Below are 12,488 nucleotides of genomic sequence, written 5' to 3'. Positions count from 1 at the left end.
GATACGTGGACGTTGGCGTCATTTGGACCGCAGCTGCAACACGGCGAACGGAAACCCGAGGCCGCTGTTGGATCACCTGCTGCACTAGCTGCGCATTGCCCTCTGTGGTTGCCGTACGCGGTGGCCCTATCTTTCCAGCACGTTCATCCGTCACATTCCCAGTCCGTTGAAATGTTTCAAACAGATCCTTTATTTCACGATAATGATCAAATATGATCGAAGCAGACTAAATCAATTAAAATTTGTGCCGCAGCCGGGACTCGAACCCGGGTCTTCTTGCTTACTAGGCAGATATGCTACCACTACACCACCCAGGCACTATGGCAGACATAGCTGCACGAACTACCTAGGTCGAGATCCCTCCCCAACACAAACTTTAATTCATTTTCCCTTAATATTGTCACTATTGCCAGGGCTCGCCGGTATTGGCGAGCTACCCAGCATTGGACGTAGCGGGACGTCTGCTGTACCATATGGTGATCTTTTCAGATCTTATAATTAAATGTGTCCTTTGAGACTCCCGTCTCGTTATTATCTCACGATAATGATCAAATATGATCGAAGCAGACTAAATCAATTAAAATTTGTGCCGCAGCCAGGACTCGAACCCGGGTCTTCTTGCTTACTAGGCAGATATGCTACCACTACACCACCGAGGCACTATGGCAGACATAGCTGGACGAACTACCTAGGTCGAGTTCCCTCCCCAACACAAACTTTAATTCATTTTCCCTTAATATTGTCACTATTGCCAGGGCTCGCCGGTATTGGCGAGCTACCCAGCATTGGACGTAGCTGGGTAGCTCGACCTAGGTAGTTCGTCCAGCTATGTCTGCCATAGTGCCTCGGTGGTGTAGTGGTAGCATATCTGCCTAGTAAGCAAGAAGACCCGGGTTCGAGTCCTGGCTGCGGCACAAATTTTAATTGATTTAGTCTGCTTCGATCATATTTGATCATTATCGTGAGATAATAACGAGACGGGAGTCTCAAAGGACACATTTAATTATAAGATCTGGAAAGATCCTTTATTGTATCGCTTTTCGGTCCTTTGGTTACATTAAACCTCCGTTGAAAACTTCGTCTTGTTGCAACAACACTGTGTTCTAGGCAGTGGAATTCCAACACCAGAAAAATCCTCTGTTCTAAGGAATAAACCATGTTGTCCACAGCACACTTGCACGTTGTGAACAGCACACGCTTACAGCAGAAAGACGACGTACAGAATGGAGCACCCACAGACTGCGTTGTCTTCTATATATTTCACATCACTTGCAGCGCCATCTGTTGTTGAAAATTGTAACTACTGTAATTTCGAAAGTTTGTCCGCCTGAAAATGTACTATTGTCCCAAGCATATTGCAACAAACGGTGTATTTCTATATCTGCTCGTTTAGTTTTTATTGCCGTTTCAAATATACCGGTCATTTTTGAAACACCCTGTGTCTTAGCTCTTGATTTCTTATAGTCTCATTCTCACTGGTGTGGGAATATGAAGTCTGTTGGAAAAGTATCTGACCTTTTCCTTTTTTTTGCATACACCTGCTGGATTTGAATCTTAGTGCAGCAGTTGAGTGAGGTAGTGAATAGTATCCGCATCGGTTTTTCATTGGAAGGGAAACGACGGAACCACTGGAGCTGCACTGCTGCATCAAATTTTGCCAGAAACTGGGCAACAGGTAGGTGGAAACCATTCGCAAAATTCAGATGCCTTTCAGTGATGATGCAATGGGCATCACACACAGTAAGGAGTGGTACAACTGGTTTAAAGATGGCTGCACATTGGTGGAGAGCTAGCCATGCTGCGGTCGGCCATCAACATGACAAAATGATTAGGTCATTGCCAAAGTGAACACTGTGGTCATGCAGGACTATCACGTGACTATCAGAAAAATTGCAGAAGAGGTGGGCATTAGCCACAGGCGCCGACCACATGGAGCCTGATGGGGGGCCTGAGCCCCCTCAAAAAATTCGTCTGGAGGGGGGACCCCCCGCCCCCCCCAAATAATATAAGAAAGTTATTAGTTACATTATGTTTCGTAAAATCACAAAATTATGTTGGATTTTTCTATTTTCCTTGTTTGACGATAGATACCTTTTAAAATACATTCAGTAATGAGTTAAAACAAATAATTATTATGGTAGTAAGCAGCTTAACTGAAAACGAGTGGTGTGAATCATGATAGTGTTACGGTGCTGCGGGCACACTTGGAATTTGTCTCAGTGTGCGAACCTTCGGGTAAAGTCCGGCGCCGGCGGGCCAGCAGAACGGTCACGGCTACATCAAAAGGACTGGAGCAGAAGGGACTGGAACACTCTGCCTCGCGTCTCATTGACCCTTCGAGGCATTACGACGCCGCGGCTATAGAAAGCCCACCCTGCTGTCGCAGTCATTCAGTGTGGATAGTTTCATTCAGTGCATGCTGCAGACATGTTTAGTGTTCTGACTTTAGTGTCTAGCGGACTATTTTATATGACTATGTTTTATTCGTTTACTTTAGTCTGTCAGTGTATTGTGAATTAAGTTTGCAATGGATAAATTTGTTATCAAAAAGGCACGCTTTGAAGGTGATGATACAGTGTGCTCCCTGCCGCCGTTGGATAAGCAGCTGCAGCAGCAAGTCGTATAACCCTAGCCTACTTGTTTGTTAGATAGTTTAATTAACTTGCATTGTTTAATTCATATATTTCGGGCGTATTATAGTATTTGAGGGTTGTAGCATCGCGCCTTAGTACCTGAATAGTGCAAATTCGCGTAGTCGTCTGTCTTCTGTTTTTGTTTTGAACAGCCAGTGTCGGTTGGTCACAGTCAGTGTGCTCCCTGCCGCCGTTGGATAAGCAGCTGCAGCAGCAAGTCGTATAACCCTAGCCTACTTGTTTGTTAGATAGTTTAATTAATTTCTTTGCGTGTTTTTGGGTACTTGCATTGTTTAATTCATATATTTCGGGCGTATTATAGTATTTGACAGTTGTAGCATCGCGCTATAGTGTTTACTTCGTGGATTCTTATTTAAATTGCGTGCGAGTTTCGTATAGGAGGTGCAATTTCGAGTTTTAGTTACTGTAATCGTAAATTCAGCAGATTGTAGCGCAGTCGTTAGGCATTTGTACAGGTTAGTTGATACATTCTTTGCGTGTTCCGCTTGCGTTATCTAGGCACGGACTCGTGTTTCGGTAACTGTTGTTAAACATCGATTAGAATGGACAGGGACTGCGATTGCTGTGTTCGGATGAGGGCTGACTTGGCATCCCTTCGCTCACAGCTGCAAACGGCGCTGACTTCGGTCGCGCAGCTTGAGGCTGTTGCCAATGGGCACCACTGTGGGGAGCCGGACTCGGGTATCACGGAGATGTCAACCTCGTCCCGTCTGTCCCCAGATCGGTCTGCCGCTGTGGTTGCCCCGGTTGCTGCCCGCAGTGGGGCTGAGCCCTCGCCTGTGGTTGATTGGGAGGTCGTTCCAAGGCGTGGCAGGCAGCGAAAGGCGTCCCCGGAGGCTGATCAGAAAGCCTCCCCGGCGCGTCTGACAAACAGGTTTCAGGCACTGTCTCTGGCTGAGCCAGATGCAGCTGCCTGCCCTGTTTCAGAGGATCATTCTCAGCCTTCAAGGTCCGGGCAATCTCAGAGGGTGGGATTACTGGTAGTTGGGAGCTCCAATGTTAGGCGCGTAATGGGGCCCCTTAGGGATACGGCGGCTAAGGAGGGGAAGAAATCCAGTGTACACTCCGTGTGCATTCCGGGAGGAGTCATTCCTGATGTGGAAAGGGTCCTTCCGGATGCCATGAAGAGCACAGGGTGCAGCCAGCTGCAGGTGGTGGCACATGTCGGCACTAATGACGTGTGTCGCTTTGGATCTGAGGAAATTCTCTCTGGATTCCAGCGGCTATCTCATTTGGTGAAGGCTGCCGGTCTTGCTTACGAGATGAAGGCAGAGCTCACCATCTGCAGCATCGTTGACAGAACCGACTGCGGACCTTTGGTGCAGAGCGGGGTGGAGGGTCTGAATCAGAGGCTCAGACGGTTTTGCGACCGTATTGGCTGCAGATTCCTTGACTTGCGCCATAGGGTGGTGGGGTTTCGGGTTCCGCTGAATAGGTCAGGAGTTCACTACACTCAGCTGGCGGCTACACGGGTAGCGGAGGCTGTGTGGCGTGGACTGGGCGGTTTTTTTAGGTTAGAAGGCCTCGGGAAAGTGCGGGATGGGCTGCAATGTCAAAGGGTGCTTGGCAATTACAGGACGTGCTTGGATCAAGGAACAGTCGGAATTATAGTTGTAAATTGTTGTAGTAGCGCTGGAAAAGTCCCTGAGCTTCAAGCGCTAATAGAAAGCACAGAAGCTGATATCGTTATAGGTACAGAAAGCTGGCTAAAGCCTGAAATAAGTTCTGCAGAAATTTTTACGAAGTCTCAGACGGTGTTCAGGAAAGATAGATTAGGCAGAATTGGTGGTGGAGTGTTTGTGTCTGTCAGTAGTGGTTTATCTTGTAGTGAAGTCGAAGTAGATACTTCGTGCGAATTGGTGTGGGTGGAGGTTATACTTAACAGCCGAATTAAGTTAATAATTGGCTCCTTCTACCGACCCCCAGACTCCGATGATACAGTTGCGGAACAGTTCAGAGAAAGTTCGAGTCTCGTAACAAATAAATACCCCACTCATACGGTTATAGTTGGTGGGGACTTCAACCTACCCTCGGTATGTTGGCAAAAATACTTGTTCAAAACCGGTGGTAGGCAGAAAACGTCTTCCGAGATTGTCCTAAATGCATTCTCCGAAAATTATTTCGAGCAGTTAGTCCACGAACCCACGCGAATTGTAAATGGTTGCGAAAACACACTTGACCTCTTGGCCACAAACAATCCAGAGCTGATAGAGAGCATCTTGACTGATACAGGGATTAGTGATCACAAGGTCATTGTAGCTAGGCTCAATACCATTTCTTCCAAACCCATCAGAAACAAACGCAAAATAATTTTATTTAAAAAAGCGGATAAAGTGCCACTAGAAGCCTTCCTAAAAGACAATTTCCATTCCTTCCGAACTGACTATGCGAATGTAGACGAGATGTGGCTCAAATTCAAAGATATAGTAGCAGCAGCAATTGAGAGATTCATACCTCATAAATTGGTAAGAGATGGAACGGATCCCCCGTGGTACACAAAAAAGGTCCGAACGCTGTTGCAGAGGCAACGGAAAAAGCATGCGAAGTTCAGAAGAACGCTAAATCCCGAAGATGGGCTAAAATTTACAGACGCGCGAAATTTATCACGTACTTCGATGCGAGATGCCTTTAATAGGTTCCACAACGAAACATTGTCTCGAAATTTGGTAGAAAATCCGAAGAAATTCTGGTCGTATGTAAAATACACAAGCGGCAAGACGCAGTCAATACCTTCGCTGCGCAGTGCCGATGGTACTGTTATCGACGACTGTGCCGCTAAAGCGGAGTTATTGAACGCAGTTTTCCGAAATTCCTTCACCAGGGAAGACGAATGGAATATTCCAGAATTTGAAACACGAACATCTGCTAGCATGAGTTTCTTAGAAGTAGATACCTTAGGGGTTGCGAAGCAACTCAAATCGCTTAATACGGGCAAGTCTTCAGGTCCAGATTGTATACCGATTAGGTTCCTTTCAGATTACGCTGATACTATAGCTCCCTACTTAGCACTCATATACAACCGCTCGCTCACCGATAGATCTGTACCTACAGATTGGAAAATTGCGCAGGTCGCACCAGTGTTTAAGAAGGGTAGTAGGAGTAATCCATTTAACTACAGACCTATATCATTGACGTCGGTTTGCAGTAGGGTTTTGGAGCATATACTGTATTCAAACATTATGAACCACCTCGAAGGGAACGATCTATTGACACGTAATCAGCATGGCTTCAGAAAACATCGCTCTTGTGCAACGCAGCTAGCTCTTTATTCGCACGAAGTAATGGCCGCTATCGACAGGGGATCTCAAGTTGATTCCGTATTTCTAGATTTCCGGAAAGCTTTTGACACCGTTCCTCACAAGCGACTTCTAATCAAGCTGCGGAGCTATGGGGTATCGTCTCAGTTGTGCGACTGGATTCGTGATTTCCTGTCAGGAAGGTCGCAGTTCGTAGTAATAGACGGCAAATCATCGAGTAAAACTGAAGTGATATCAGGTGTTCCCCAGGGAAGCGTCCTGGGACCTCTACTGTTCCTGATCTATATAAATGACCTGGGTGACAATCTGAGCAGTTCTCTTAGACTGTTCGCAGATGATGCTGTAATTTACCGTCTAGTAAGGTCCTCCGAAGACCAGTATCAGCTGCAAAGCGATTTAGAAAAGATTGCTGTATGGTGTGTCAGGTGGCAGTTGACGCTAAATAACGAAAAGTGTGAGATGATCCACATGAGTTCCAAAAGAAATCCGTTGGAATTCGATTACTCGATAAATAGTACAATTCTCAAGGCTGTCAATTCAACTAAGTACCTGGGTGTTAAAATTACGAACAACTTCAGTTGGAAGGACCACATAGATAATATTGTCGGGAAGGCGAGCCAAAGGTTGCGTTTCATTGGCAGGACACTTAGCAGATGCAATAAGTCCACTAAAGAGACAGCTTACACTACACTCGTTCGTCCTCTGTTAGAATATTGCTGCGCGGTGTGGGATCCTTACCAGGTTGGATTGACGGAGGACATCGAAAGGGTGCAAAAAAGGGCAGCTCGTTTTGTATTATCGCGTTATAGAGGAGAGAGTGTGGCAGATATGGTAAGCGAGTTGGGATGGAAGTCATTACAGCATAGACGTTTTTCGTCGCGGCGAGACCTTCTTACGAAATTTCAGTCACCAACTTTCTCTTCCGAATGCGAAAATATTTTGTTGAGCCCAACCTACATAGGTAGGACTGATCATCAAAATAAAATAAGAGAAATCAGAGCTCGAACAGAAAGGTTTAGGTGTTCGTTTTTCCCGCTCGCTGTTCGGGAGTGGAATAGTAGAGGGATAGTATGATTGTGGTTCGATGAACCCTCTGCCAAGCACTTAAATGTGAATTGCAGAGTAGTCATGTAGATGTAGATGTAGATGTAGATGTACTGCAAGTGAACCTCCACCAATAATGTGTCGTCAGTTGCTCATCGTCTTCAGGCGAGAATCATTCACAGTCAAAACTTGAACAATCCGGTAAGGCAAGATCATTTCAGAATTCTTGGTTCGTCAAATATGCATGGCTAGAATATGAAGCATCTACCAAAAAAGTTTTTTGCAAAACCTGGAAAGAGGCAGATGATAAAAATCTATTACAATTTTCTCAAAAAAATAAGATGGATTTACTTCTGTAGGGTTTTCTAACTGAAAAAAAAGCTTGGCAAAATTCCGTCTTCATGAAAATACGTTTAAGCATAAAGAAGGTGTTCTGAAACTAAATTCTATCACTAACCGAAGTGTGGCCTCCTAATTAAATGAACAGTTAGATAGTGTTATGAAGAAAGACCGTGTAGCTCTTGAGACAATTTTTACTACGGTGCTATTTCTATGCCGACAAGGACTAGCAATTATAGGGCACGAAGATGTAAATTCAATTTTTTTTCAATTGTTGGAACTCCAAAAGAATGACATACCTGAGTTGAAGATTGGTTATGGCGCTCTGGGTATAAGTGGATATCCCACGATGATCAAAACGAGATCATTGATTTACTAGGAAAGTCTGTGTTGAGAAAGGTATTGGATTCAATCAAGAAGACTGAACATTTTTCTATTATGGTTGGCGAAACAAGTGATTCTTCGATTCACGAACAAATGTCATTCGTACTGTCGATGATTCCTTAGTCATCAACAAAGATTGTATTGCCTTATACGAGACCGCAACACTGAATCACCAAATCTGTTTAGTATTTTAGAAGACGTTTTTGCTCGTCTTGATTTGTCAATGGATAACGTACGAGGACAGTGCTATGGTAGTGCCTCGAATATGAGAAGTAAGTTCAAAGGACTAAAAAATGTTAGTTATGGATGTACAACTAAAAGCACGTTTCACGCAGTGCACTACTCACAGTTTAGACCTGGCAGTTGTAGACAGTCTCCGCCATGAGGGACATTATGGCTTTAGCCAAGGACTTAATAAACGCTGTAGGGGAAAACAACAAAAGGATGGGACTTTCCAGAAACATATGTTGTAAGAGCGCCAACGACCAAGCTGGTCTACGACCCATTTGCCCGACTCGATGGACTATGCGATCTTCTAGTATCTTGAGTATATTAAAAAACTCTGAAGAACTTCCAGAGTTTTTTGAAATATTTTCTGCAGAGGACAAAACATAGGCAGGTTACAAATGTGCGGGATACCTAGAGTCAATGTTACAATTAAAGACTTATTTCTTTTTATGTCTTTATTGCCATGCTGTCCAGTAGAGCATGTCAAAGCAAAAATTCAGTGCTCTCATATAAGTGTTGCTGATCTGGGAAAAATATATGAGGGCTTGATTTGTATATTGAATGGAAGGCGTGATAGTTTTGAACACTTTTGGGAATTGTGCTTAAAAGAAAAATCTTCACAAATTGATGATCCTTCGCTTTCTCGGAATCGACGTGTACCAAAGAAGTACGAAAACAACAAATCCAGCCCACCGCACACTTTCAAAACTCCAAAGGAATACTACTAAGCTATTTACATGGAAGTTAGTGAAGCGGTGCAATCTTGCTTTGCTGAGCGGTTTACTTCGACTGGACTCACACAGGTCATTGCAGTTGAACAAGAGTGCTTGCTTTTAGTAAACAGAGGTGAAACAAATTTGGAAAAATCGACTGAGGTTTTACAAAATGACCTAGACATTCAGAGACTGCACTTACACTTGAATATGTTAGCCGATATTGCTAACAAAAAACAACCGCTCTTAAAAAAGATGTGTGATGTAAGAAAGTACGTTACACAAGAGCCTGCCGTTGGAGAAATATTATGTGAAGTAGTGAAGTGCATTAAGCTTCTCCAAGTAGTTCCAATCACGACAGCAACAGCAGAACGGCCATTTAGCGCCCTTAGATGCCTGATGTCATAACTCCGATCAACAATGGGACAGAAGCGATTGAACAACTTGGCTGTTCTTCATGCCCATCGAGATGTTTTGGATGAGTTGGATATCCGACCAGTCATCAAAGACTTCATATTCAGTAATTCAGTCAGACAGTCGCCAATTGCACCTTTCTAAATACACTCTACCCCTAATAATGACAATATCAAAAATCTTTATAAAATAGAGAATAAAATACATAAATAATGTTACATTTTCAGTTTCGATAGATTAGTACTAGTTTAGTACTGTATTACTATATTACTATAGCACTGTATTAATTATTTTCAAATGCTTAAATATTTTTAGGGTGTGAGACCGAATTAAAAGCCGCTATTGACATACTTTTTGACTGAAAGGCATACTGTATTAATTTTATTAACTGTATTTAATGACAACTGAGCCTTATTCAAAGTAAACTTAAATTAACTATTTCACTTATTAATCAATGTGCTGTTATTTTTATGTTTTATTCTTTTAATAATAGTTTAGGATTCATTTAAATATAATTTCAGTCTTTTCAGAGCTATATATTCACTGCCCTGTAATAGTCTATAAGCACATTTAAATTACCTTTTTAAGAAAATACCATGCATGTTTATGTTTTGTTTCTTTTTTTCAATATCAAAAAATGTGTCAGGCTTGTCGAGTTTCCTGGAGTGTGGAGTTACCGAGAGTCCAGTTTTCGGGGTTCTAATGTTGATCATATGACTCTAAAATGCTTTAAAAAAACTTTAAAACTCACAATTTTTCATCTAAAATTTAGAAAATTTCCCAGGGTAAGACCCCGAGTATGCCCCCCCCCCCCCCCCAATATTTTTTATAAGACAGCGCCCTGGCATTAGCACTGTTTCAGCACATTCCATTGTGGCCGAAGGTTTGGTCATGAAGAGAGTGGCGGCGAAATTCGTGCTGAAGCTGCTGTCACCGGAGCAAAAGCAACTTCGTGTTGAAGTCTCACAGGACATGCTGGATTCCACAGACAGTGACCCCAATTTTAACACCATAATCACCTGTGCCGAGTCGTAGGTGTGCGGGTACAACACAGAAACCAAATCTCAGTTGTCGCAGTGGAAGCATTCTTTGTCAGTAAGACCAACGAAGTGCTGTGCAATGTAAAAGTGATACTGACTGCTTTCTTTGACTCCGCCGTGTGATACACCACAAGTACACACCACAGGGCCAAACAATCACAAGAGAGTACTCTATGGATGTCGTCCGTCGCCTATATGACGGGACTTGCGGTCAACAGGAAATTGGCGACTCCATCATGACGACGCTTCAGCAAATTTCTTCCACTTGATTCAGACTTTTTTGGTGAAAAACTACATTTATGTGCTTCAACAGGCTCTTTACTCTCCTGATATAGCCCCCCGCGACTTCTGACTGTTTCCAAAACTTAAGAGGCCATTGAAAGGAACGCAATTTCAGATAAGAGAGGCCGCAACGACAACCGAGCAAAACTCCTTTCCGAAAGAGGCTTTTTTGGCATGCTTCCAACAATGGCGGCACCGCTGGGAGAAGTGCGTGGAGCCACAAGATTAGCTGTCCAACACCACAGGTAAGCCATTTAGGATACTTATAACAGACCTTGTACAGAGTAAAAGTTGCGAGCATTTAGTGAACAATGTAGGAGACGATTGTATAGGGATGTAACAGTGTGACATAAGAAGGTTTAGGTCGGCCTAGATGTATACACAACAGCCTAATTTGCTAATGTGATTGCTCACTACAAGTGAGAAATTCTGGTTCGAGTCCCAGCCTGGCACAAATTTTCATATGTCACTAGTAGTTAGTATGTATGTACCTAACACAGTTATTCCCATTCAGCGATCTTCATTCTTATGGTGCCAGTAACAGTGTGGTAGGTGCTTTCTCAGTCAAATTGTAGATGGTAAAGAATGTCCAGTGACATATACCTCTCAGCAACTCTGTAAAGCAGAACAGAGTAACTCCGTGACAGAAAAGGAGTTGATAGCATTCATTTATGGAGTTAGTTACTTTTGTTGTTAAGCATATGATCAGACATTTAAAGTAGTAACAGACCACAGATGGCTAAAATGGTTGTTGGGATTAAAGAATCCTTCTAGTAGACTGAAAGATGGACACTCAGACTGAGTGTATTGATTATGACGCAGTCCATAAACCAGGGAAGGAGCATACAATTGTGGAAAATTTGGAGCACTGTAAACAGTTGGTAGTAGTGTTGCTGTATGATAGAAAGTACAAGAACTGACAGGCATTTGGACTGCAGCCACAGTTCGTGATGTAAGGTGGCTTATTCTGCAGATCGAAAAGTGCAGACCATGTGTGGTGGTTCTGGCAGCATTCAGGGACGAAGTTTTGCAACATGGCTGTGACCATATGTTATCAGCTCATGAGGGTTGCACAACTATGGAGATAATTGCTGAAAAATACAGGTGAAAAACTAGAAGACGCAATGTGGAACAGTTCTCAAGAAAACTGTATACCCTGTGAGCAGAGGGCTGATCTTACTCCACAGAAAGCTCCACTGCAAAGACTGCCAGAAGCAAAACACACATTTGAAATGACTGAAATGGATATTTTAGGACTATTTAATAGAACGCCTACAGGAAATAAGTATACATTAACAATAATGAGTTTTACGCAGTGGCACAAGCTATTGTAAGTATTAAGAACTGCAATACGAAATACACAGCTGTAAAGGTATATCTTATTAGAGACGATCGATTCAGGTCTAGGATCAGAATATCATCGGATCCGCTGTATCAAAGAACAACAAAACACATATAGTAAAATGTATAACACTTAAGTGTGAAGTTGTTGCATGAAACAGTCTTAAATACATCACATTTTCAGAATGAGATTTTCACTTAGCAGCGGAGTGTGCGCTCATATGAAACTTCCTGGCAGATTAAAACTTTGTGCCCGACCGAGACTCGAACTCGGGACCTTTGCCTTTCGCGGGCAAGTGCTCTACCAACTGAGCTACCGAAGCACAACTCACGACCGGTACTCACAGTTTTACTTCTTCCAGTATGCGTCTCCTACCTTCCAAACTTTAGCTCAGTTGGTAGAGCACTTGCCCGCGAAAGGCAAATGTCCCGAGTTCGAGTCTCGGTAGGGGACACAGTTTCAATCTGCCAGGAAGTTTCATATCAGCGCACACTCCGCTGCAGAGTGAAAATCTCATTCTGGAAACATCCCCCAGGCTGTGGCTAAGCCAAGTCTCCACAGTATCCTTTCTTTCAGGAGTGCTAGTTCTGCAAGGTTCGCAGGAGAGCTTCTGTAAAGTTTGGAAGGTAGGATACGAGGTACTGGCAGAAGTAAAGCTGTGAGTACCGGGGGTGAGTCGTGCTTGGGTAGCTCAGTTGGCAGTCTGCGTTCGGCAGGGCAGCAGTGCGCACCGCGCTCGGCTTCCACGCCGCTGCGCCCGCGGAATGTTTTGTTTACATCGTCGTCACAGC

The 12,488-nt window shown here is 43.6% G+C and overlaps 4 non-coding genes across 4 annotated transcripts; 1 reads left to right on the top strand and 3 right to left on the bottom strand.

Moving 5' to 3' along the window:
- Positions 1–245: 245 nt before the first annotated feature.
- On the bottom strand, positions 246–317 carry Trnat-agu (transfer RNA threonine (anticodon AGU)). Its single transcript has one exon. It is a non-coding gene; the product is annotated as a tRNA-Thr (tRNA).
- A 270-nt stretch (positions 318–587) lies between these two features.
- Trnat-agu (transfer RNA threonine (anticodon AGU)) lies at positions 588–659 on the bottom strand. The gene has a single exon. It is a non-coding gene; the product is annotated as a tRNA-Thr (tRNA).
- Positions 660–842: 183 nt separating this feature from the next.
- Trnat-agu (transfer RNA threonine (anticodon AGU)) lies at positions 843–914 on the top strand. The gene has a single exon. It is a non-coding gene; the product is annotated as a tRNA-Thr (tRNA).
- An 11,031-nt stretch (positions 915–11,945) lies between these two features.
- On the bottom strand, positions 11,946–12,020 carry Trnas-cga (transfer RNA serine (anticodon CGA)). Its single transcript has one exon. It is a non-coding gene; the product is annotated as a tRNA-Ser (tRNA).
- Positions 12,021–12,488: the final 468 nt, after the last annotated feature.

Source organism: Schistocerca gregaria, chromosome 4, assembly GCF_023897955.1.
Source record: "Schistocerca gregaria isolate iqSchGreg1 chromosome 4, iqSchGreg1.2, whole genome shotgun sequence".
In the NCBI taxonomy this organism is placed as follows: domain Eukaryota; kingdom Metazoa; phylum Arthropoda; class Insecta; order Orthoptera; family Acrididae; genus Schistocerca; species Schistocerca gregaria.
This window is presented reverse-complemented; position numbering and strand designations above follow the sequence as displayed.